At 45.5% G+C, this 25,184-nt stretch overlaps 1 long non-coding RNA gene across 1 annotated transcript in view; it reads left to right on the forward strand.

The window, feature by feature from the left end:
• LOC133466616 (uncharacterized) overlaps window positions 1–25,184 on the forward strand; it is a 51,832-nt gene extending 26,648 nt beyond the window's left edge. The window contains exons 2-3 of the long non-coding RNA XR_009784979.1: window positions 23,593–23,714; window positions 24,492–25,184. This is a non-coding gene — a long non-coding RNA (uncharacterized LOC133466616). The remainder of the gene's footprint in view (window positions 1–23,592; window positions 23,715–24,491) is intronic.

Genomic DNA, 25,184 nt, shown 5'->3' on the forward strand with positions numbered 1-25,184 from the left:
ACACCCTAGGTCGCAGTTCGATGATCGACCTTGGGGTCGTGTCATTGGACTTGCGGCCGCATGTCTTGGACACTCTAGTGAAGAGAGGGGCAGAGCTGTCAACTGATCACCACCTGGTGGTGATATTGGCTCCGATGGTGGGGGAAGATGCCGGTCCCACGTGGCAGGCCCAAATGTATTGTGAGGGTCTGCTGGGAACGTCTGGCAGAATCCCCTACCAGAAGGAGTTTCAACTCCCACCTCCGACAGAACTTTGCTCATGTTGCGGGGGAGGTGGGGGAAATCGAGGCCGAGTGGACAATGTTCCGCACCTCCATTGCTGAGGCGACCGATCGGAGCTGTGGCCGTAAGGTGGTCGTTGCCTGTCGTGACGGCAATCCCCGAACTCGTTGGTGGACACCAACGGTGAGGGATGCCGTCAAGCTGAAGAAGGAGTCCTATTGGGTCTTTTTGGCCTGTGGGCAGCTGATGGCTACCGGCTGGCCAAGCGGAATGAAGCTTTGGTGGTCACTGAAGCAAAAACTCTGACATGGGAGGAGTTCGGTGAGGCCATGGAGAAAGACTTCCGGACGGCTTCGAGGAAATTCTGTTCCACCATCCGCCGTCTCAGGAGGGGGAAGCAGCACACCATCAACACTGTGTATCGTGGGGATGGGTCGCTGCTGACCTCAACTCGGGACGTTGTGAGTCGGTGGGGAGAACACTTCGAAGACCTCCTCACACGCCTTCCCATGAGGAAGCAGAGTCTGGGTTCTCTGAGGCGGGCTCTCCTATCTCTGGGGTTGAGGTCACCGAAGTGGTGAAAAAGCTCATCGGTGGCAAGGCCCCAGGGGTGGATGAGATTCGCCCGGAGTTCCTAAAGGCTCTGGATGTTGTGGGGCTGTCCTGGTTGACAGGCCTCTGCAACATCGCGTGGACATCGGGGACAGTGCCTCTGGATTGGCAGACTGGGGTGGTGGTCCCCCTTTTTAAGAAGGGGGACCAGAGGGTGTGTTCCAAGTACAGGGGGATCACATTCCTCAGCCTCCCTAGTAAGGTCTATTTGGGGGTGCTGGAGCGGAGGGTTCATCGTGAAGTTGAATCCCAGATTCAGGAGGAGCAGTGTGGTTGTCGCCCTGGCCGTGGAACAGTGGACCAGCTCTACACCCTTGGCAGGGTCCTCGAGGGTGCATGGGAGTTCGCCCAACCAGTCTACATGTGTTTTGTGGACTTGGAGAAGGCGTTCGACCGTGTCCCTCGGGGGGTCCTGTGGGGGGTGCTTCGGGAGTATGGGGTACTGAACTCCCTGATATGGGCAGTTCGGTCCCTGTACGATCGGAGTCAGAGTTTGTTCCGCATTGGCAGCAGTAAGTCAGACTAATTTCCGGTGGGGGTTGGACTCCACTAAGGCTGCTCTTTGTCATCGATTCTGTTCATAACTTTCATGGACAGTATTTCTAGGCGCAGCCGAGGCGTAGAGGGGGTCTGTTTTGGTGGCCTCAGTATTGCAGCTCTGCTTTTTGCAGAGCATGTGGTTGTTGGCTTCATCAAGCTGTGATCTCCAACTCTCACTAGAGCAGTTCGCAACCGAGTGTGAAGCTTTTAGGATGAGAATCAGCACCTCCAAATCTGAGAACATGGTCCTCAGTTGGAAAAGGGTGGCGTGCCCTCTCCAGGTCGGGGATGAGATCCTGCCCCAAGGGGAGGAGTTCAAGTACCTTGGGGTCTTGTTCAAGAGTGAGGGAAGAATAGAACTGGAAATCAACAGGCGGATCGGTGCAGCGTCTGCAGTGATGCGCATTTTGTATCGGTCCGTTGTGGTAAAGAAGGAGCTAAGCCGAAAGGCGAAGCTCTCGATTTATCGGTCGATCTACGTTCCTACCCTCAACTATGGTCACGAGCTGTGGGTGGTAACCGGAAGAATGAGATCCAGGATGCAAGCGGCCGAAATTAGTTTCCTCCGCAGGGTATTCTGGCTCTCCCTTAGAGATAGTGTGAGAAGCTCGGTAATCCGGGAAGAGCTCAAAGTAGAGCTGATGCTCCTCCGCATTGAGAGAGAGGTGGCTGGGGCATCTGATTCGGATGCCTCCCGGACGTTTCCCTAGTGAGGTGTTCCGGGAACGTCCCACCAGAAGGAGACCCCGGGGACGTCCCAGGACACGGTGGAGAGACAACGTCTCTCGGCTGGCCTGGGAACGCATCGGGATACCCCCGGAAGAGCTGGATGAAGTTGCTGGGGAGAGGGAAGTCTGGGCGTCCCTGCTAAAGCTACTGCCCCCGCGACCCGACCTCGGATAAGCGGTAGAAAATGGATGGATGGATGGACATCAGATTCGGGTGGGACCACTTTTGTTGGATACCTGGGGTGGTGTAGTGTCCCCCAGAACTGGACTGGTGTTGTGATAACTAAGAGATTTTTTTTAAAGAATTTTTTAAATCCGTGATCATGACAGTGAAATATATCAATTTCAGTGGACTTTTATTTTGAAATGCCACATCAGATTTTGATGGGACCTCTTTTGTTGCAGACCTGGGGTGGTGTAGTGTCCCCCAGAACTGGTCTGGTGGTTTGATAACTAGGAGCTTTTTTTAAAATATTTTTTTAAATCCGTGATCATGGCAGTGAAATACACCAATTTCAGTGTACTTTTATTTTGAAATGCCACATCAGATTTTGATGGGACCTCTTTTGTTGGAGACCTGGGGTGGTGTAGTGTCCCCCAGAACTGGTCTGGTGTTGTGATAACTAGGAGATTTTTTTTAAAGAATTTTTGAAATCCGTGAACATGACAGTGAAATACACCAATTTCAGTGGACTTTTATTTTGAAATGCCACATCAGATTTTGATGGGACCTCTTTTGTTGCAGACCTGGGGTGGTGTAGTGTCCCCCAGAACTGCTCTGGTGTTGTGATAACTAGGAGATTTTTTTTAAAGAATTTTTGAAATCCGTGAACATGACAGTGAAATACACCAATTTCATTGGACTTTTATTTTGAAATGCCACATCAGATTTTGATTGGACCTCTTTTGTTGGAGACCTGGGGGGGTGTAGTGTCCCCCAGAACTGGACCGGTGTTGCGATATCTCATTAAAAAAATTTAACAAATTTTTTCAATCAGGGGTAATGAAAGCAACATTTGCAGTTTTCAGAGGTTTTTATTTTGAAATACAATATCAGATCTTCATCAAACCTCTTTTCGTAGAGTCCTTGGTGATCTGTCACACAGATCTGCACTTGTCTTGCGATACCAATGGGATTATGTTGAGGTGGCTTTGGCTCAGTAGGTAGAACAGGTTCGAATGTCTGGTCCGACTGTCCGCATGTCGAAGTGTCCTTGGACAAGACATTGAACCCTAATTTGCTCCCAGTGGACCTGGCAGTGCCTCGCATGGCAGCAGTCGCCCATTGGTTTATGAATGTGTGTGTGAATGTGAGGCTTTGTAAAGTGCTTTGGGCACTGTGATGATGTAGCGCTATATAAGTGGAGCCCATTACCATTTATTTGTCCCAAGATATCAAATAAAGTATATTTTTTAATGTATGTATGTAATGTATTTCAAGATTCAAATTAACTTTGCTTGTTGCATTCCTAAACCGAAGAGCACTGACGTCCGTATTATTGGGAAGCTTTTATTTTGAAGGTGGCTTCGCCGCGTGTTGGTGACCTATTACCGTAATGCTAAGTATGAACAAAATTAGGGGCGGCTGGCTTGACTTCTACTTTTCGAGTGGAGGCTGGCTTGACCGCAGTAAACAATATTGGGCTCCGTTGCATGTCTCATCATGTAAATTTGTCAGTGTGCAAGAATGCAAAAACTGTTTCATTGGTGGCGGCACGGTGGCCGACTGGTTAGAGCGTCAGCCTCACAGTTCTGAGGACCCGGGTTCCATCCCTGGCCCCACCTGTGTGGAGTTTGCATGTTCTCCCCGTGCCTGCGTGGGTTTTCTCCGGGCACTCCGGTTTCCTCCCACATCCCAAAAACATGCATGAATTGGAGACTCTAAATTGCCCGTAGGCATGACTGTGAGTGCGAATGGTTGTTTGTTCCTATGTGCCCTGCGATTGGCTGGCAACCAGTTCAGGGTGTACCCCGCCTCCTGCCCGATGACAGCTGGGATAGGCTCCAGCACGCCCGCGACCCTAGTGAGGAGAAGCGGCTCAGAAAATGGATGGATGGATGGATGTTTCATTGGTTCCATGACACAGAATTAACGTATTGATTTTTCGACATGTTGGACATTAAATTATGGACATTGGACAATTTCAGAATGACATTGTTTCAGTCACAGTATAAATGAGCCCAATATTTATGTCTTAGGTCTGAGGAGAATTTGACAAATTGAACAAGTACCCTAGGCCTACTAAACTCAAGAAATTCATCCATCCATCCATTTTCTGAGCTGCTTCTCCTCACTAGGGTCACGGGCGAGCTGGAGCCTATCCCAGCTATCATCGGGCAGGAGGCGGGGTACACCCTGAACTGGTTGCCAGCCAATCACAGGGCACATAATTAACCTACCATGCATGTTTTTGGGTTGTGGGGGGAAACCGGAGTGCCTGGAGAACGGGGAGAACATGCAAACGCCACACAGGCGGGGCCGGGGATTGAACCCCAGACCTCAGTACTGTGAGGCGGACGCTCTAACCAGTCGACCAACGTGCCGCCTTGAGAAACTCAATCAGTAAAATAAATAAATACATAAATTACAAAATAAATAAAAAAAATAATTATATATATTGATAAAGATTTTGTTTTACATTACTAAGGACTGAAATGGTATGCAAATGTGGGCATTAACATCACAATCAGGTTTCAACTCATGCCTAAATGAATATGAAAATTCTAAATTGTGTTAATTTATAAACCAAGGTGCACTGTTTCTCTTTATTAAAACATTCATTATGAATTAATATATGAACTCTAAGATGGGTTGGACATGTAACAATCATTTGAATAAAAATGCAGCATTCCTGTTTTGTTTTTTGCTGAAGATGCATTACTGCAATGATTGTGAAAAGGACACCAGTGTTATTTGTGTTTGTTTGGTACTTAAGCAAGGTACTTCAGCGGGCAAACACTTGCCCGTTGGCTACTACTCTTATGGCAGACCGGTTGTCGATAAACAGAGAAGAAAGAGTAGTCGTAAAAGAATAATAAAAATAAGATAAGCTAACTCTTAGCTTATCATGTAACTACTACATTGCTGCAAACTCCTCTTATTTACCTTATTGTGGCAAATGGGACACAATACAAAAACTCTATTTGTGTCCGCAACCGTGTAAACTTCACATTTCTTCCTAATTGGCTATCATTCCATTTCACATCACAATCACAGTGCCAAACTACTGTAGGTGTTGACCACACACATGAGGATTTGCGATAGGAAATATTGAACAGGTTTATGCATTTCTGATTGTCAACCCCTACCATTTTCTGAGTAGACTGGGAAGGGAAAATCCTTCCTAACACACCCAAAACCAATGGATAATTGGTGAGGGTAATCTTTTACAAACATTCCACTGTCAGACTTTTGCTGACTTTCATCGAGAAAGAGGGAAAAAACTCAAATTAGGGACAGTTATCCGTATGTGTATACTAAATTTACATGATGTGACCAATTTTCCTGTGTATGCTGTAGTAAGATAATATAACAGTGAAACAATGTTACAGAAGTTATCATGTGCAATGCTAAAAATCTGCAAATATTTGGAATGACATTTATTTTCGTTTCAAATTAGATTAGATTCGATAACTTTTATTAGTCACTCAATCGGGAAATTTGCATTGTTTCATTAGAAATAGTGGTTACATGAAACAAAAGACAAAAGAAATTGCAAGATAGCAGGACACAGAAATGTACGCTCCTTATTATACAGTTTGTGCTCAAGCCCAGCAACACAACAAACAGATACACGAGCCTGCACACAGTGCAGAGGGAAGAGAGGTTCACACAGTGCCTCACAAACGACTGATTCCGATGTCACCAGTGCCAGCCACGACTCCGTAAACAGCAGTAGGCTCGCTGTATGTAGACCAGGGGTGTCAAATGGGATGCCAGAACCGATCCGTCCGGTGATCAAATCAGACCCGTGGAGATAGAAAATATGTTCACTGCTTTCAATAAAATAACTGTTTTTGCTAACTTTGTCCACTGGAGGGCACACTGACATCCATCCATCCATTTTCAACACCGCTTATCCTGGTTTGGGTCGCGGGACGCTGGAGCCTATCCCAGCTGACTTCGGGCGAAAGGCGGACTACACCCTGAACTGGTCGCCAGTCAGTCGCAGGGCACATAAAGACACGGACAACCATTCGCACTCACATTCACACCGTCACTGAGTGGGAACTGAACCCACGCTGCCTGCACCAAAGTCAGGCGAGTGTACCACTACACCATCGGTGACTACACTGACATCCATTAGCACTTAAACGGCATGCTACGCATAGTTTGAGACCTGATGGACTTGTGAAGCCTAAAATATGTGAAGTTTCAGGAGCAAAGTAAGCCTACTTCATATAAAATGCTGTGCCACCTTTGCAATGTGAAGAATATAGTTATGTTATGAATACCTAATATATAAGATACTAAATATTGTAAAATGTCAGTTCAAAAGAATTTGGCTTGGTGGAACCCTTTTAGTTTTTTTCATTAACTGCCACAACTTGTATGTATTTTTTATATATACATTTACAAGGCAGGTGTAGAAGTGCACGCTCTTTCTGAATAGTTACCACTTTAGTTTGCATGGTGTGATGAGTCAGTTGAGGTTGTCAAGATTTCCAGATGGATGTGGAAATGTTCGCAAATTTAAAATGATTTCTATATCTTAAGTTGTTTTGTAAACGGTACATATATAGATCCACTTTACCACTGTAAGTTTGGAAAAAATGATTCACAACTTGGAATTGCAATCATATTTGTTCAGAAATTTGACTGCTCATATGATTTGCAACAAGATAATAATCAATAAATGTGAATGTATTCCGAATGCACTTGTAATTATTTGCATCAAAACAATGTGGAAATTGTTTTATTGTTCTTACTTATAGCTTATTAAGCCATGATTATACTGGTCCAGCCCACTTGAGATAAAATTAGGGTGAATGTGGCTCGCAAACTAAAATGAGTTTGGCACTCCTGATACTGTAGACCAGGTGTGTCAAATTCTTTGTTGTCGCCGGCCACATTGTATTTACAGTTTCCCTCAGAGGGTCATGATGACTGTGAAACCATATATACTGGTAAGTTTAATCACCTCATTACAGTATTACATATACACAACAAATTGATGGATAACTAATTTTGAAATCAGAAGTCAAGAATAATAGTTTGTTCAACTATTGCTGACATTATTAAAAAAAAGGTGTTTGTTAACCCCAAAAAAATCCACTTGCAATATCTCATGTATTATTTATTAAATATGATAATTTTTAAATTTTGTTACAGATTTTAGCAAGAATCATGGAAGTTGATAATTCCATAATTCCATAATTTGATTTCGCAAGCCATATAATGTGGTGGGCCAGATCTGGCGCCGGGCCATAAGTATGACGTGTGGGGTAAGAGAATGCTCCAAAGTAATTGGGAGGAGGTTTGAATATCATCACGTCATCGTAGCCAGACGCGACAATTGTTTGCATTTCCAAGATGCCATCTTGTGTCAAATTAATGTAACTATTTTGATTTTGACTGGCAGTTTATGGGTATATGCAGTTTCTAAAGGTGACAGGTATTTTGAAGTTGTTTATAATAAATATTTCCTACCACATGGTAAGGTAGATACATTTCTATATTTCATTTTTATCTACTCTAGGTACACATTTTGACATACGGAGTTTTATGGCCTCACGTCGACCAAAAAATAACACCAACAATAACATCATCACAAAACACACATAACCAAACATTCACTCATTCATTTTCCGTACCGCTTATCCTCACTAGGGTTGCCGGGCGTACTGGAGCCTATCCCAGCTATCTTTGGGCGAGAGGTGGGGTACACCCTGAACTGGTCGCCAGCCAATCGCAGGGCACATATAAACAAAAAAACAGTCACACTCACGTTCACACCTATGGGCAATTTAGAGTCTTCTACCATACATGTTTTTGGGATGTAGGAGGAAACTGGAGTACCCGGAGAAAACCCAAGCAGGCACGGAGAGAACATGCAAACTCTACACAGCCGAGGCCGGAAAGTGACGTAGTGTCCCTTTACTAGATAAAATAGCCTGATTTATAACGCTGTAACTTAAAATTATCCTAAACGGGAAGTAACGTAGGCGTCGCTTCCAGCTTGATCTTTTTCCAAATTCCATCCATCGATTTTCAACACCGCTTATCCTGGTTAGTGTCACAGGGCGCTGGAGCCTATCCCAGCTGACTTCGGGCAAAGGCGGACTACACCCTGAACTGGTTGCCAGTCAGTCGCAGGGCACATATAGATACAGACAACCGTTCGCACTCACATACACACTGTCACTGAGTGGGAACTGAACCCACACTGCCCGCACCAAAGTCAGGCAAGTGTACCACTACACCATCAGTGATCCTTTTCCCAAATTAATTACATTTTTAGTTAACCCTCATATTTGCTACACGTTTTTGTTCATATTCCTCTAAAATGGAAATCCAGGGACCAAAAAAAAAAAAATAATAATAATTTAAAAAAAAAAAAAAAGGAAATCCAGAATTGTATTTTGCATTTTGTGTCCGTTGTCTTTTTTTGCAAGAGCTGGGCTTGTAGTTCTTGAGTGCTGTGTGCTGTTGTAGAAGGTAGTTGTCCCTTTGAAGAAAAATATATCAGGTTATAACAACGCCCTCATGTGTGTTTCCATAAAGTAAACAGATGTCAGCCAAGGTTTTTCACAGCTAATAGCTTCACGAGCTTCAACTAGTGCATTGCATGAGTGATTATAGGCTACAGCTAAACTATATGGGCAGCAAACGTCACAGTACTCAGAAGCGACATTACTAGCAGTGCTACATTAGCCACATAACTTCTGAAAGTGACTAGCTGTCTGATAATTCTCTCTAATCATTCATAAAATGCAGTATATTGTAATAAAGTGAATTTGCTGTGTAATTGCTTAATCATGGTGCCTAACCATGTGGTCGCCTCGGTAACAAGCTCTCCGGTTGTGTCTATGTTTTTGTGTTTTTCCTCCATCTTTGGAGATATTATGCGACTTACTTACACAAGGGAAGACTTGTTAAACATAAGGGAGTCTACTCCAGACTTTCTTTCACCAACTTTTACAATTTTTTTCTCAGCGTTATTAACCGGTGGATTGGCTGTGATTTACACCGCATGGAAGCGGTGCCACAAGGGGAAACGAGGTGGAATCCAGGTCAAGCTCCGGAAGAGAGGATTCCAAATGCCACTCCCATCGATTCACCTCGCAAATCTACACTCTCTACCCAATAAAATGGACGAGTTTCATCTTCTCACAAAGACCAGTAAAGACTTCGGACATTTCGCTGCTCTGTGCTTCATGGAGACATGGCTTTGTGAATGCAACCATTACGATGACGTCGTAATGGTTCCCGGCTTCCAACTACACTGAGCGGACCGCGTCACGGAGCTTTCGGGGAAAACAAAAGGCGTCGGAATATGCTTCTATATCAACGAAAAATGGTGTACCGACGTTATGTAGCTCAACACACACTGAAGCAGGGACTCGCTGTTTTTGATCTGTAAGCCATTCTACTCTTCACACGAGTTCCTCTCTTTTGTCCTCGCCGGTGAATACATTCCTCCCCAGGCTGACACGAATACCTCACTGCAAACGCTCGCTGAAAAAGTAAATAAACTTGACAAAAAGCACCCAGATTCACCCCTCATTATTATTGGGGACTTTAACACAGCTAAACTCAACCATCAACTCCCTAAACACAAGCAGACATAGACTGTCCTACCAGGGAAAACATTTTAGACCACTGCTATACCGCGGCGGCACGGTGAACGACTGGTTAGCACATCTGCCTGACAGCAAAGATAGAACTTTAAAGCTGTCGAGACTGGACAGACTGGAGTGTCTTTGAAACTTAAACTGGGAGCCTGGATGAATATACGGGCACTTTCACATCCTATATAAGTTTCTGTGAAGATGTGTGTGTACCAACAAAGACATTTCGCTCATTCAATAACAACAAGCCGTGATTCATTGCCAAACATAAGCAACTTCACCAGGCTAAAGAGGACGTCTATCAAAGTGGGGACAGAGCCCTGTACAATCGCGCTAGAAATCAGCTAACAAAGGAAATTAACATCGCAAAGAGAAATTATGCAGAAAAACTGGAAAAACTGTTTACTCCCAATGACTCTAAATCAGTCTGGCGAGGATTAAAATCACTAACCAACTACAAGTGACCAATCCCCCCAAGCAGAGAACAAAAGAGGACTATCTGACAACTTCAACACCTTCTACTACAGATTTGAAAAGGACACTTTCACATCCTACATCCACCCAGCCGTACCACCGACAACCAAGGCAACTCTGACTTCTGCGTTGATCATTCATGCACAGGATGTGAGACGCATCTTCAAACAAAAAACGATGAACAAAGCGGCGGGCCCGGACCTTGTGTCCCCATCCTGCCTCAAAGTCTGCGCAGACCAGCTCACTCCATTCTTCACGCATATTTTCAATAGATCTCTCTGGAACTGTGTGAAGTTCCATCCCGTTTTAAACGCTCCACCATCATCCCCCAGAAACCTGCAATTTTGTGTCTGAATGACTACAGGCCTGTCGCCCTGACATCTGTGGTCATGAAGTCCTTTGAATGCCTCGTGCTGGACAACCTCAAGAGCGTCACAGGGCCCCTACTGGACCCCCTGCAATTTGCCTACCGAGAAAACAGATCTGTGGATGACACAGTCAACAGGGGACTGCACTTCATCCTACACTGAACAAAAATATAAATGCAACACTTTTGTTTTTGCTCCTATTTTTCATGAGCTAGACTCAAAGATCTAAAACTTTTTCTACATACAAAAAAGGCCATTTTCCTGAAATACTGTTCACAAATCTTTCTAAATCTGTGTTAGTGAGCATTTCTCCTTTGTCGAGATAATCCATCCCACCTCACAGGTGTGGCATATCAAGATGCTGATTAGACAGCATGATTATTGCACAGGTGTGCCTTAGGCTGCCCACAATAAAAGGCCACTCTGAAATGTGCAGTTTTGCTTTATTATGGGGGTTTGGGGGATCAGAAAACCAGTCAGTATCTGGTGTGACCACCATTTGCCTCACGCAGTGCAACAAATCTCCTTCGCATAGTTGTTCAGGTTGTTGATTGTGGCCTGTGGAATCATCTTTATTTGCCAAGTATGTGAAAAACACACAAGGAAATTGTCTCCGGTAGTTGGAGCCGCTCTAGTACAACAACAGACAATTGACAGAGAATACTTTTGAGACATAAAGACAATAAAAAAATAAATTTAAAAAACAGTCACTTAGCAATAAAAGGTTGCGAGTAATTATTTATTAATAGTAGTATTTTTTTTTTTTTTTTTTGGACAATTGTGCAAAAATATACAGAATCGTCTAGCAATTTGAGCAGTTTGAAATGACTAATGGAACAATAGTCCGGTGCAATGACCATTACAAAGGCAGCCGAGACATCAAGAAATGTATGCTGTTTAAAGTGACGAGTAGTGCGATAATCTGGGACACTGTCGATTGTGCATATGTTGCAGCTGCTACTCAGGCACATGGGTGGCCAGTATTGGTCAACAACAAAAGCTATGCAAATAGTGCAGCTTGATGAGAGTACTACAGTGAGTGCACGAGTAATGTATAATTCGCCCGACAGAAATGTGACAACAAACTCAAGACAAAACATTGTCAGCATGTTGGAATGGAATTGTAAATTAACTGTTTAAGATGTTAATGGCAAGAGGCAAGACGCTGTTGGAATGTCTGCTTGTTTTAGTTTGCATTGTTCGGTAGCGCCTACCTGAGGGAAGGAGCTGGAAGAGGTGGTGACCAGGATCTGGAGGGTCCAAGAGGATTTTGCATGCTCTTGTTTTAGTCCTGGTAGCGTGCAAGTCCTCATGGGTGGGTAGAGGGGTACCGACAATCTTTTGAGCAGTTTTGATTGTCCGATTGTCAGATGGCAGGCGAGACGCTGAGCTGGAGAAGCTTAGCGGAGAGGAGTTTGGGTATTATGGTGTTGAACGCAGAGCTGCAGTCCATGAACAGGATTCTCACGTAGGTCCCCACGCTGTCGAGGTTTTCGAGGGTGAAGTGCAGTCCCATGTTGACTGCATCATCCGCAGACCCCTTTGCTCGGTAGGCAAACTGCAGGGGGTCCAGCAGGGGACCTGTGATGCTCTTGAGGTGGTCCAGCACGAGGCGTTCAAAGAACTTCATGACCACAGATGTCAGGGGGACAGGCCTGTAGTCATTGAAACAGGATGGTACTTCGCACAGTTCCAGAGATCTATTGAAGATCTGTGTGAAGGCTGGAGTGAGCTGGTTCGCGTAGAGTTTGAGGCAGGATGGGGACACAAGGTCTGGGTCTACCGCTTTGTTAATATTTTGTTGTTTGAAGATGCGTCTCACATCCTCTTCGTGGATGGTCAACGCAGAAGTCAGAGATGTGATGGTGGTCAGTGGTGCGGTTGAGTGGGTATGGGGTGTGAAAGTGTCCTTTTCAAATCTGCAGTAGAAAGTTTTCAAGTCGTCGGCTCGTCTTTTATTGTTCTCAGCTTGGGGGGTTGGTCGCTTGTAATTGGTTAGCGATTTTAATGCACGCCAGACAGATTTAGAGCCGTTAGCGGTAAACTGTTTGTCTAACTTTACTGCATAGTTTCTCTTTGCAATGTTAATTTCTTTAGTCAGCTGGTTTCTAGCGCGATTATACAGGGCCCTATGCCCACTGCGATATGCGTCCTCTTTAGATTGGCGAAGTTGCCCAAGTTTGGCAGTGAACCACGGCTTGTTGTTATTAAAAGTACGAAATGATTTTGTTGGTATACTCACCTCTTCACAGAAACTGATATAGGATGTGACAGTGTCCGCATATTCATCCAGGTTGCCAGTTGAATTTTCAAAGACACTCCAGTCTGTGCAGTCTAGACAGGTGTAAAGTTCTATCTTTGCTTCGTTGGTCCACTTTTTCACTGTTTTCACCGTAGGCTTCGCGCATTTAAGTTCTTGCCTGTATGTTGGTATGAAGTGAATTAAGCAGTGATCAGATGAGCCCAGAGCTGTGCGAGGTATGGCACAATATGCGTTATTTAGTACAGCGTTTTGTTGGGTAGGGAGCGTAGATTTGCGAGGTTGACGGAAACAGCAATCTGTATCCTCTCTTGCTGAGCCATAGACCGCAGTCGACCCCCCCCCCCCGGTGATTAACTCGGGGAAAAAACGAAGTGGATCTGCGAAAGTTGGTGAATGAAAGTCCAGGGCGATGATTAGCAAGTCTTACCTTTTCTAAGTGAGTCGCATAATGTCTGCAAGGACGAACGAAAAACACAAAAACATAGACAATAATAGAGAGCACATAACCGAGGCATCCACACTGATAAGTGCCATCTTGGAAAACATCTTGAACGGCTGTGGGAAGTTGCTGGATATTGGCATGAACTGGAACACACTGTCGCCGATCCAGAGCATCACAAACATGCTCAATGGGTGACATGTCCGGGGAGGATGCTGGCCATGCAAGAACTGGGATGTTTTAAGCTTCAGGAATTGTGTACAGATCCTTGCAACATGGGGCCGTGCATTATCATGCTGCAACATGAGGTGATGGTCGTGGATAATGGCACAACAATGGGCCTCAGGATATCATCACGGTATCTCTGTGCATTCAAAATGCCATCAATAAAATGCACCTGTGTTCGTTGCCCATAACATACGCCTGCCCATACCATAACCCCACTGCCACCATGGACCACTCGATCCACAACGTTGACATCAGCAAACCGCACACCCACAATGACGCCACACAGTGAAACAGAACAGTGAAAACCAGGATTCATCTGTGAAGAGAACACCTCTCCAATGTAGCCATCGAACATGAGTATTCATCCATTCAAGTCGGTTACAACGACAAACTGCATTCAGGTTGAGACCCCGATGAGGACGACAAGCATGCAGATGAGCTTCCCTGAGACTGTTTCTGACAGTTTGTGCAGAATTTATTTGGTTATGCAAACTGATTGTTGCAGCAGCTGTCCGGGTGGCTAGTCTCAGATGATCTTTGAGGTGAACATGCTGGATGTGGAGGTCCTGGGCTGGTGTGGTTACATGTGGTCTGCCATTGTGAGGCCAGTTGGATGTACTGCCAAATTGTCTGCAACGCCTTTGGAGAAGAAATGAACATTCAATTCACAGGCAACAGCTCTGGTTGATATTCCTGCAGTCAGCGTGCCAATTGCATGCTCCCTCAGAACTTGCGACATCTGTGGCTTTGTGCTGTGTGATAAAACTGCACATTTCAGAGTGGCCTTTTATTGTGGCCAGCCTATGGCACGCCTGTGCATCATGTTGTCTGATCAGCATCTTGATATGCCACACCTGTGAGGTGGGATGAATTATCTCGACAAAGGAGAAATGCTCACTAACACAGATTTAGACAGTTTTCTAAACAATATTTGAGGGAAATGGCCTTTTGTGTATGTAGAAACAGTTTAAATCTTGGAGTACAGCTCACGAAAAATGGGAGCAAAAACAAAAGTGTTTATATTTTTGTTCAGTATAGAACACCTCAACGGTGCGGGGACCTAAGTGAGGATCCTGTTTGTGGTCTTCAGCTCTGTGTTCAACAGAATCATCCCTGAACACTTCTCCTCCAAGCTTCTCCAGCTCACCGTCTAACCTGCCATCTGCCAATGAATTTACAGCTTCCTGATGGGCAGGACACAGCAGGTGAGGCGAAAACCACCTCATCCACACGCACCACCAACATCTGGGTGCCCCAACGATGTGTCCTTTCTCCGCTGCTCTTCTCTCTCTACATGCAACTATATGGACCTGGCTGTCAAACTGCTGACTTTTGCAGACGACACCACAGTCATCAGCCTCATCAAAGGGACGTGTCTGCGTATAGACAGGAAGTGGACCGGCTGGAGCTTTGGTGCAGCCGATACAACCTGGAGATGAACACGCTCAAGACTGTAGAGATGATCGTGGACATCATGAAGCATCCTTCTCCACAGCTGCCCCTCGGACTGTCCAACTGCCCCGTGTCAACCGTCGAGAACTTCAAGTTCCTGGAAATTACAGTCTCTCAGGACTTGAAGTGGAAGACCAACATCAACTCCATCCTCAATAAGGCCCAGCAGAGGATGTACTCCCTGAGGCTTCTGAGTAAGCACGGCCTGCCACAGGAGTTGTTGAGGCAGTTCTACACAGCAGTCATCGTATCAGTCCTGTGTTCATCCATCACAGTCTGGTTTGGTGCTGCCACAAAAAAGGACAAACTCCGACTGCAACAGACAATTAGGACTGCCGTAAAAATCATCGTTAACCCCCTACCGACCTTACCGCACGCTGCCAGAATTAAGACAAGAGCATGCAAAATCCTCTTGGACCCTCCACATCCTGGTCACCACCTCTTCCAGCTCCTTCCTTCAGGCGCTATCAAACAATGCAAACTAAAACTAGCAGACATTTCAACATCTTCTTCCCTCTTGTCATTAAGTTGCTAGAGGTGCAATGACTCGCCATAGTGTGTTTTTATGTCTTTATGTCTCAAACTATTTACTGTCAAAATGGCTGTCTATTGTCATACTAAACCGGCTCCAACTACTGGAGATAAATTCCTTGTGTGTTTTTGACATACTTGGCAATAAAGAGGATTCCGATTCCGATTTTAATTTGACACCGTACTCTGACAGTAGACTGCGATCCACAAGCTTGTTATAACGAACCGTATAGCAACTACTCAAAACATACATTGGTAATATTGAAGTTGATAAAAACATGTCATTAATATGCATATCAAGAATTATGCTTACATACGTTTCCTTGTTCGTTCTACCATCTTGTAAGTTCTTTGTCAGTCAGCAGGGATGAAGTTCCATACCCCTCGCTTTCAAGTGGGGTCCCTTGTTTTCAAGGGGTACGACTACCTTCGTCTTAGACCTACCCCTAAGCCTTATGGAGAATTGGGACACCCCTTTGTTCTTGTGAATACGCAAAACCAAGGGATGAAATGAGGGCTAAAGGGGTAGAACTTGGATTGGCCCACAAGCTTGGTCCTCTCTCTCATCTGATAACAGCTTCACACGTTCAACGAGAGGAAATAAAACTCTACACCTCCTGCATGCTAAATGCCAAACTAAAGCGAACGCTTGTATATTTTAATTAGAAAATATTTTTTATTTAGTTATTTATGATTGTGTTATTATTTTATCATATTTTTGTGTTATGTATCACACTTTGTTACAGCTGTGGATGTTGTTAAAGTGCTATTTAATAAAGTTGAATTGAGTATTTAATACACAGCAAATGTATAACGAAGCTGGCACTCGTTAATGTTTTCTTTTAATTCAAATTATTGAAAATGTTTAGTTTCTCATTTAAATGTTTTTTTTCCTTTACTGTAATTTGAATTTACAGCTTGGCACCAAACTGAAATATTTCATTTTGACCAAATAATTTCTTTAATTTAATATGATTTGCACATGCATTGCAGACTTGGACAAAAGCGACATTGACATTGGTAAGAAAAATTTACAAACTTTGCAACATTTCCAAAATGCAAAGTTTATAAATTTAACTTGGCATTTTGGTAACTTTACGATTACTTTCAAGTCATTTATATTTTTAAACGTATCTGTCCTTAACTGCATGTAATATTCAGCCCTTGAATCAGATGCGTTACTTTACGTAGAGTGCGGGCCAGGTCGACGGAGGAGGTTACTGACTGTAAGGTAGTGGTAGGGAGAGTGTGGCTAGACAGCATAGGATGGTGGTGTGTAAGATGACTCTGGGAGGACGATTAAAAAGAAAAAGACAGAGCACAGAACCATGTGGTGGAAGCTGAAAAAAGGAAGAGTGAGGCTTTAAGGGAAGAGCTGAGACAGGCTCTCGGTGGACAGGAGGAGCTTCCAAAAGACTGGACCACTGCAGCCAAGGTGATCAGAGAGGAAGGCAGGAGAGTACTTGGTGTATCTTCTGGTAGGAAAGGAGAGAAGGAGACTTGTTGGTGGAACCTCACAGTACAGGAAATCATACAAGGAAAAAGGTTAGCTAAGAAGAAGTGGGACACTGAGAGGACCGAGGGAAGGAGAAAGGAATACTTTGAGATGCGACGTAGGGAAAAGGTAGAGGTGGCAAAGGCCAAACGAGGCTCATGATGACATGTATGCCAGGTTGGACACTAAAGATGGAGAAAAGGATCTATACAGGTTGGCCAGACAGAGGGATAGAGATGGCAAGGATGTGCAGCAGGTTAGGGTGATTAAGGATAGAGATGGAAGTTTGGAAGATGGAAGAGTTTTTGACCAGCTTGTTCAACAGAATTCTAGCGGGTGAGAAGATGCCTGAGGAATGGAGGAATAGTGTGCTAGTGCCCATTTTCTAAAAACAAGGGTGATGTGCAGAGCTGTGGGATGCCAGATGACATTGTGATCTGCAGTGAAAGCAGGGAGCACGTGGAGGAACAATTAGAAAGATGTAGGCATGCACTGGAAAGGAGAGGAATGACAGAATATATCTGCATGAATGAGAGGGGTGAAGGGGGAAGAGTGAGGCTACAGGGAGAAGAGATAGCGGGGGTGGAGGACTTTAAATACTTGGGGTCAACTGTCCAGAGCAATGGTAAGTGTGGTAAGGAAGTGAAGAAACGGGTCCAAGCAGGTTGGAACGGGTGGAGGAAGGTGTCAGGTGTGTTATGTGACAGAAGAGTCTTTGCGAGGATGAAGGGCAAAGTTTATAAAACAGTGGTGAGGCCAGCCATGATGCACGGATTAGAGACAGTGGCAATGAAGAGAGAACAGGAAGCAGAGCTAGAGGTGGTGGAAATGAATATGTGGAGGTTCGTTCTAGGAGTGACCAGGTTGGAAAAAATTAGAAATGAGCTCATCAGAGGGACAGCCAAGGTTAGATGTTTTGGAGACAAAGTTAGAGAGAGCAGACTTCGATGGTTTGGACACATCCAGAGGAGAGATAGTGAGTATATTGGTAGAAGGGTGATGAGGATGGAGCTGCCAGCCAAGAGAGTAAGAGGAAGACCAAAGAGAAGGTTGAAATTAAATCTGTCATTATACACACAGGGGCACTGGATGTTGTCAAGCAGTAATCAGAGGTACTGAAGTGAGATTTCATTGATCTCCTAACAAAAGTACAATGTTTGGATGCTGAGGTTTTCATAAGTGGACCTCTCCCAGCGGTACGATTTGGAGATGAACATTTCGGTAGGCTCAGTTAATTAAGTAAGTGGCTCAAAGAAGCGTGCACTGCACTACCTGTGAATTTCATTGACAATTACTGCATTTTTTGGGAGCGCAGACATCTTTACAAGGCAGACAGTTTCATTGGAGATTCATTTATACATCACAATCAAAATCAGAATCATCTTTATTTGCCAAGTATGTCCAAAAAACACACAAGGAATTTGTCTCTGGTAGTTGGAGCCGCTCTAGTACGACAACAGACTGTCAATTGACAGAGAATACTTTTGAGGCATAAAGACATTGACAAAAAACAGTCACTGAGCAATGAAGGGTTGCTAGTTAATTTTATTTATTTTATTTTTTTTACACTTGTGCAAAAAGATGCAGAGTTCTCAAAGCACTTAGAGCAGTTTGAATGACTAATATTGCAATAATCCGGTGCAATCACCATTGTGCAAAGGGCGCAGAGACTTCAGCGAGTAGTGCGATAATCTGGGACAATGTTGATTGTGCAAAGGTTGCAGAGTCCTCTAGCACTTAGAGCACTTTGAATGACTAATATTGCAATAGTTCGGTGCAATGACCATTGTGCAAAGGGCGCCAAGACTTCAGCGAGTAGTACGATAGTCTGGGACAATGTTGATTGTGCAAAGGTTGCAGATACTCCTCAGTCAGTGTGCAAATGGAGCAGATGCTACTCTGGCATTAGTGGCCAGTATTGGTCAACAACAGATATGCAGCATGTTGCAATGGAATTGTAGGTTAGGTGTTTAAGAAGTTGATTGCAAGAGGGAAGAAGCTGTTGGAATGTCTGCTAGTTCTAGTTTGCATTGATCGGTAGCACCTACCTGAGGGAAGGAGCTGGAAGAGCTGGTGACCGGGATGTGGATGGTCCGAGAGGATTTTGCACACTCTTGTCTTAGTTCTGGCAGCGTGTAAGTCCTCAAGGGTCGGTAGGGGGGTACCGACCATCCTTTCAGCAGTTTTGATTGTCCGTTGCGGTCGGAGTTTGTCCTTTTTTGTAGCAGCACCAAACCAGACTGTGATGGAAGAACACAGGACTGATTTGATGACCGCTGTGTAGAACTGCCTCAGCAGCTCCTGTGGCAGGCCGTGCTTTCTCAGAAGCCGCAGGAAGTACATCCTCTGCTGGGCCTTTTTGAGGACGGAGTTGATGTTGATTGCCCACTGCAGGTCCTGGGAGACTGTAATTCCCAGGAACTTGAAGGTCTCGACAGTTGACACAAGACAGCTGGACAGCATGAGGGGCAGCTGTGGCAAAGGATGCCTCCTGAAGTCCACGATCATCTCTACAGTCTTGAGCGTGTTCAGCTCCAGGTTGTGTCGGCCGCACGACAGCTCCAGCCGCTCCACTTCCTGTCGATATGCAGACTCGTCACAGTCTTTGATGAGGCCGATGACATTGCTCTGGACCCAGGCCTGGAGGTGGGGCTCGAAGGCGAGCGCCTGGTGGCCGGGTATGCACCCATGGGGCCCGGCCGGGCACAGCCCAAAAGAGTAACTTGGGTCCCCCTTCCCAGGGGCTCACCACCTCTGGGAGGAGCCATAGGGGTCGGGTGCAGTGTGAGCTGGGCGGTGGCCGAAGGCAGGGACCTTGGCGATCCGATCCCCGGCTACAGAAACTGGCTCTCGGGACATGGAATGTCACCTCTCTGGCAGGGAAGGAGCCCGAGCTGGAGTGTGAGGTCGAGAAGTTCCGACCTGATATAGTCGGACTCACCTCCACACACAGCTTGGGCTCTGGTACCAGTCCTCTTGTGAGGGGTTGGACTCTCTTCCACTCTGGAGTTGCCCACGGTGAGAGGCGCCGAGCAGGTGTGGGTGTACTTATTGCCCCCAGGCTCGGCACCTGTACGTTGGGGTTCACCCCGGTGGTCGAGAGGGTAGCCTCCCTCCGCCTTTGGGTGGGGGGACGCATCCTGAATGTTGTTTGTGCCTATGCACTAAACAGCAGTTCAGAGTACCCACCCTTTTTGGAGTCTTTGGAAGGGGTGCTGGAGAGCGCTCCCGCTGGGGACTCCATCGTTCTGGTGGGGGGCTTCAATGCTCACGTGGGCAATGACAGTAAGACCTGGAAGGGTATCATTGGGAGGAACGCCCCCCCCCCCCCCCCCCCCCCGATCAGAACCCGAGCGGTGTTCTGTTATTGGACTTCTGTGCTCATCACGGATTGTCCATAACAAACACCATGTTCAAGCATAAGGGTGTCCACACATGCAATTGGCACCAGGACACCCTAGGTCGCAGTTCGATGATCGACTTTGTGGTCGTGTCACCGGACTTGCGGCCGCATGTCTTGGACACTCGGGTGAAGAGAGGGGCGGAGTTGTGGGATGGGGCACTGCTGACCTCGACTTGAGACGTTGTGAGTCGATGGGGCGAATACTTCGAAGACCTCCTCAATTCCACCGACATGCCTTCCCATGAGGAAGCAGAGTGTGGGTTCGTTGAGGCGGGCTCTCCTATCTCTGGATTTGAGGTCACTGAGGTAGTTAAAAAGCTCCTCGGTTGGCAGGGCCCCGGGGGTGGATGAGATTCGCCAGAGTTCCTAAAGGCTCTGGATGTTGTGGGGCTGTCATGGTTGACACGCCTCTGCAACATCACGTGGACATCGGGGACAGTGCCTCTGGATTGGCAGACTGGGGTGGTGGTCCCCCTTTTTAAGAAGGGGTACTGGCGGGTGTGTTCCAACTACAAGGGGTTCACACTCCTCAGCCTCGCTGGTAAGGTCTATTCAGGGGTGCTGGAGAGGAGGGTCTGTCGAGAAGTCGAATCTCAGATCCAGGAGGAGCAGTGTGGTTTTTGTCCTGGCTGTGGAACAGTGGACCAGCTCTACACCCTCGGCAGGGTCCTCCAGGGTGCATGGGAGTTTGCCCAACCAGTCTACATGTGTTTTCTGGACTTGGAGAAGGCGTTCAACCGTGTCCCTCGGGAAGTCCTGTGGGGGGTGCTTCGGGAGTATGGGGTACCGAAACCCCTGATACGGGCTGTTCGGTCCCTGTACGACCGGAGTCAGAGTTTGGTCCGCATATCCGACAGTATGTCGGACTCGTTTCCGGTGAGGGTTGGAGGCTGCCCTTTGTCACCGATTCTGTTCATAACTTTTATGGACAGAATTTCAAGGCGCAGCCGAGGTGTAGAGGGGGTCCTTTTTGGTGGCCTCAGTGTTGCATCTCTGCTTTTTGCAGATGATGTGGTTCTGTTGGCTTCATCAAGCCGTGATCTCCAACTCTCACTGGAGCAGTTCGCAGCCGAGTGTGAAGCGGCTGGGATGAGAATCAGCACCTCCAAATCTGAGACCATGGTCATCAGTCGGAAAAGGGTGGCGTGCCTTCTCTAGGTCGGGGATGAGATCCTGCCCCAAGTGGAGGAGTTCAAGTATCTTGGGGTTTTGTTCACGAGTGAGGGAAAAATGGAATGGGAGATCGACAGGCGGATCGGTGCAGCGTCTGCAGTGATGCGGACTTTGTATCGGTCCGTTGTGGTGAAGATGGAGCTAAGCCGAAAGGTGAAGCTCTCAATTTACTGGTCGATCTACATTACTACCTTCACCGTTGGTCATGAGCTGTGGGTCGTGACCGAAAGATCAAGATCCCAGATACAAGCGGCCAAAATGAGTTTTCTCCGCAGGGTGTCCGGGCTCTCCCTTAGAGATAGGGTCAGAAACTCAGTCATCCGGGAGGATCTCAGAGTCGAGAGGAGCCAGATGAGGAGGCTGGGACATCTGATTCGGATGCCTCCCGAATGCCTCCCTGGTGAGGTGTTCCGGCCACATCGCAGTCCGTCGGAGACCCCAGGGAAGACCCAGGACACGCTGGACAGACTACGTCTTTCAGATGGCCTAGGAACGCCTACGGATCCCCCCGGAAGAGCTGGATGAAGTGGCGGGGGAGAAGGAAGTCTGGGCGTCCCTGCTAAAGCTACTGCCCCCGTGACCCGACCTCGGCTAAGCGGTAGAAAATGGATGGATGGATATATATACATATGTTATAGGGGGGCCTGGGGGGGATCCCCCGGTCCCCCGCGGAGACTTTCTTTTAAATTTTAACACAAATTAAGCAATCTGGAAGACTCTGAAGAGTACAATAAGGCAAAACAAATTTACAAAAACTAATTTACACCGCTCAAGTACATGTTGATGTACACATTTAAGATTCAAATTAAATTTGCCTCATTTCTTTGCTTTTTTGTTTTTCCCTCCAATTTGAGCCAGGCCCATCTCCACTTACACCTGATGCCTGCTTCAAGCTGTGCCACATGAATAGCATCCTCCTCTTTAAGCACTCATTCTGGAAAAGAATGGACTAAAATCATTTTCTGTTTCATTTCATTTTTCACTATTACCAACTTCAAAGGCTAATCCGAAATGCATCCTGCAGGAAAATATTAAGTAAAATATTTTACTGTTTTTATCGTCCATTTTAAGTCCCTCCATTCAAGTTATTTCATTCTGTGTTGTGACATAATCCCTAACATCGCTAAATACATTTAACATTAACATCCGGAAACTAATTGGATAATTGTAGGCGTGTTTCCTAATTAATACAAGATGTACTAGCGGATCACCTCTTGTCGCTGATGTTACATGTGCTACGCGGTTCCGCTGGGATCTCAACCAGGGCCACGATGTACAGCACCTCAACGCGAAAATACAAAAGACCAGTGCAACAAATACGACACTGGCTGATCTGATGAGCAAAAATGTTGCTTAAACGTAAGAGTAACAATAGAGGATGTCCGCTCCAGAGGTGGGTCAAGTAGCCAAACATACTTGGCAATAATGCAAAAAGTAAAAAGTAGTCCTCCAAAAAATTACTTGAAGAGTAAAAATTACACGCTGCAATAATTACTCAAGTACTGAGTAAACAGTGAGTAACCTAATTTTTATAACCACAGCATGAACATCAATTTAAAAAAATTACAAAATAAAATGTGAATGTGCAAATTCTGATGTTGCTGTGTGTGTGTGTGTGTGTGTGTGTATGTGTGTGTGTGTGTGTGTGTGTGTGTGTATGTACAGTCAAAACTACAACAGAACATCAATTTACTGCACAGTGTTTTCTCAAGTTTTAATGAACTGAAATATCTACGTTTGGGCAGACAGTGCCAGACAAATACTACAAGACATGAATGCTGTTGTTTTTGTTTGTCGAAATGGAAACAAGAGTTGTGCGCCGTTGCCTTCATGGTAACGACGACCTTCCCAAAATGGTGGTCGTTGTTCGTAGGACCAAGGACGGTGCAGGAAGCGGGAACGTGAGGACGTGGAAGAGCTTGACGACGTGGTTGAAGGGGACAGCGAAGCAGGAGGCATGGAAGGAGCACTTGAAGCAGGAGAGAACACAACAGGGTGAGTACAGTTGCGAGTCGTCGTATAGGAACTTGCATACAAGAATACAAGAGTCGGCCTGTGTACCACAATAGAGTGTTAATACTCTGGCGATGGATTCCTGCATCTGGTAGGCTTATATGCAGGCAGTGATGAGTGCTGATTGAAGACAGGTCCGCGGCCAAGGTGGTGCTGATTGCTGGGGAGAGAGAGGCGAGCATGCTAGCGTATGTTTTAGCGTGCATGCATGCTACCGTATGTTTTAAGCTAGCGTATGTTTTAACCATACCTGCGTCCAATAATATTGTGCGCCTTATGTATGTGTTAAGTACAGAAATAGACCCCGTAACTGAGACTGCGTCTTTTAATACGGTGCGCCTTGTGGTCGCGAAAATATGGTAAATATATGAGTGTCACAGTAAAGGGTCTGAATACTTATGGCTGTGTGATATTTCAGTTTTTCTTTTTTTAATAAATCAGCGAAAATTTTAACAATGTTTTTTCTGTCAATATGGGGTGCTGTGTGTACATTAATGAGGGAAAAAAATAACTTAAATGATTTTAACAAATGGCTGCAATATAACAAAGAGTGAAAATTTTAAGTGGGTCTGAATACTTTCCGTACCCACTGTATATACCTGTTTATACAATATAGTTATTTCATGGTGGGCGTGTAATATAGTATGTGGACTATGCAAAAATTCCGCCATTCTTAATTGAATATGTTTGTGGTAAAGACAACCATTAGGTCCAGTGTCCTTGTAATTGCCCTTTTTTCTTCCACCCATACTCCTTCAGGCCATTCCACATCATTCCGGACTAGACGTGAGCCAGACTACTAACTGTTTACAAGCTGTCTGTCTGTCTCAAGTTCAACAGCAAAGTCCAACTTGGGAAACAAAAAGACAGTCCGCAATGCAGACAAAAGAGGAGGGGTGGAGAGGGGAAAAGTGGTAAAAGTGTGTGAGTGTGTGTGTGTGTGTGTGTGTGTGTGTGTGTGAGTGTGTTAGTCACTGTTGGACATGAACTTGAGAAAAACAAGCCCATAGTGCTGCATTCCTTGTCTGAAGCGTGAAGTATACCCAAGGGAGTTGTGTATATATGTATGTATGTGTGTGTGTGTGTGTGTGCGTGTGCATGTGTGTGTGTGTGTGTGTGTGTGTGTGTGTGTGTGTGCGTGTGTGTCGTATGTCTTTGCCTACTGTGTATATGTGCCTGTGTGAGCTCTTTCTTATTCTCCACTCTCTAAATAGAATAGAATAGAATAGAATAGAATAGAATAGAAAGATAACACCAGGGATATTGTGGTATAGGATTTTGAAGCTTGATGGATGGACAGCAATAGAGTGATTCATGGTGGAAGGAAGAAAGGAACCATCTGGAATGTACAATGACAATAAACAATCCTCCTTTATGTTGTACAGTCGGCCAGGAGGCTCTACACTTTACAACACTGACTTCTGTCAACAGATGTGCTGCTGATAATGAAAT

Source organism: Phyllopteryx taeniolatus, chromosome 16, assembly GCF_024500385.1.
Source record: "Phyllopteryx taeniolatus isolate TA_2022b chromosome 16, UOR_Ptae_1.2, whole genome shotgun sequence".
Taxonomy (NCBI): Eukaryota; Metazoa; Chordata; class Actinopteri; order Syngnathiformes; family Syngnathidae; genus Phyllopteryx; species Phyllopteryx taeniolatus.